The sequence below is a fragment of the Vollenhovia emeryi genome, unplaced genomic scaffold (assembly GCF_000949405.1).
Source record: "Vollenhovia emeryi isolate VEMERY1.0 unplaced genomic scaffold, V.emery_V1.0 DF945519.1, whole genome shotgun sequence".
Lineage (NCBI taxonomy): Eukaryota > Metazoa > Arthropoda > Insecta > Hymenoptera > Formicidae > Vollenhovia > Vollenhovia emeryi.
In genome coordinates this window covers 1-2152 of record NW_011960847.1, presented here as the reverse complement: position 1 = coordinate 2152, position 2152 = coordinate 1, and the positions used below count along the sequence as shown (strand labels likewise).

At 43.4% G+C, this 2152-nt stretch overlaps 1 long non-coding RNA gene across 1 annotated transcript; it reads left to right on the top strand.

Annotated features, from left to right (window-relative positions):
- Window positions 1–859: 859 nt before the first annotated feature.
- On the top strand, window positions 860–2146 carry LOC105561125. The gene is made up of 4 exons (XR_001008879.1): window positions 860–1057; window positions 1118–1183; window positions 1334–1457; window positions 2045–2146. It is a non-coding gene; the product is annotated as an uncharacterized LOC105561125 (long non-coding RNA).
- The last annotated feature ends 6 nt before the right edge of the window (window positions 2147–2152 follow it).

Genomic DNA, 2152 nt, shown 5'->3' with positions numbered 1-2152 from the left:
TCTCTCATGGTAAAAGGACCCGCGCAGCAGCTAAGACCCACCCTGTATAAATGCAAAAGTCTGTCGGTGAGGGGCGAAGTGTGCGGTGGTCTCGATTTCACCCGGGCTTTTGGCAGTCTATCTATTGATCTGTGGAATAAGTTTATGGTCGCACGGGTCTCGTATACATCGCATTCGTCTGTCGGATATCTGGGGCTCGATTCTTGAATTTATTCGAAGGAGAAACGTATACGAAAATTCTGCTCTTACAGAAAACTTGCAAGTTGATTGGCTATTCGCATGGCTTTAACCAATCGACTTTCAACTTTTCTGTCAGAGCAGAATGTTCGTATACGTTTCTTCTTCGAATAGATTCAAGAATCGAGCGCCTGGGCGTTCTCAATTTTCCGCCATGTTTTTATTCGCGCCAACAGTGTATCAAAGTGCCTGGGCCCTTTTCAGGATCGTATCCAGCGCATACGAACTGGCATACATTATTTATTGTAAATAGAAATGGCCTATGAAAAAAAAAGTTCTAATAAAAGTAATTAATGTAATTACTTGCTCCAACGTATAAATGTATTTACGCATTATTCGTCAACACTGCGAATTTTTCCATGTCACACCGACTTTGCACTAAAGCCCGCTGCAGACGATGCTATTTTTCCTGCTGGATTGCTTGCAATTTAGTAAATTACTAGGAATCCTGAATGCTGAGTGGTGCAATGATAGTAATTTACTAAATTGCAAGCAATCCAGCAGGAAAAATAGCATCGTCTGCAGCGGGCTTTACACACGTACAAAAATCCTGTGATTGGTCAGAATAAAAACATGTCGGATGCGCAGTACAGATCGGCGCGAACGTGAAACAAAAGAGCGAGTGGGCATACTGGTTATACTGTGATAGCTCTGGGAGAGGGAGCTGGGAGCCACAACTAGAAGAAGAAGAAAGAAGATCCAGCGTGAGTCCTACGTGGTTCTGCGTCAGGGGCGCACGCTATTGCGAGAAAGGAAGAAGAAGAGAGAGAAGCATCAGTTTTCTGCGTATCCGTGTTTCCACGTAATCTGTTCTCCTCGCGTAAGTGTTAATAATTAATCGTATAATGCGAGATCTGAAATCAACAAGTGTCTGCTTCAGCGAGTTGCAGGAGGGCTACGACCACGCGGGAAGAATCGCCATTAGCGTTGGTTAAGTGAAGAGCTGGTAGGAAATAAGAATTTACTTAGGCCCGGTCTACAATGAGTCGTTAGTCAGAAGTCGGAACTATATGTCGGTCCTTTTTCTTCTACCCAGAGAGGAAAAGGATCAACATATAGTTGCGACTTCTGACTAACGACTAACGACTCATTGTAGACCGGGCCTTATCGCAGCGTTTCGCCGCGGTCGACATCGATAGGCTCGAAGATCGGATGCGAGGAAGGCGTACGCATTCTGTGTACGTACCTCGACGAGATTTCAGCTTGCGTATATTCTAGAGGTGAGTGCGTGGCGTGCAAGTGTTACAGCCTATCGCACAATGCCAGGCAACGGGAACAGAAGATAGAACTTCCGCCGCGTTGGATTGGTTGGAAGAAAATTTCCGACGAGTCCAACGCGTCAAAAATTCTGTTCCCTATTCCTATTGGCTGTTGCCTGGCATTGTACGGTGGGCTTTATGGTGATACAGCATTTGTGGAAATTTCCCAAAGTTGACCACAAAGTGTTCCGCGAATTATCGTGCGAGCTACACAAGATAGATCTTGTAGCGATAATTTTACTGGACAACAAGCTTGACCTTGTTACTAGGGTTGTGATAAAAATAAGGATATGTACGTGTTTTTGTTTGTCTGTTGAACATTTGCCGTGAGATTTGTTCAGCAAGGACTTGACAAAGTCGCCATCGGGACAGCGGATCGTTTCATGATCAAAATACTGATCCAAATGTAACATTGGCGAAAAATTTGAACAGCTTTAAAAATACTCCAATGTTTCCTTCGAGTTGTTACTAACATTAGAAAGTAACATCTTTCTCTTGATATGATAACAAAAAAGTGGCATTTTAATGACTGACTTTCTAATTTGTAGAATTGGATTCTAAAAATGGAGGATGCAAACATCCTAGTCACCTGTCCGCTCAATCCTGCGCATCGCATTCGCAAATATAAACTTATGGGTCATTTGGTAAAATGCAAG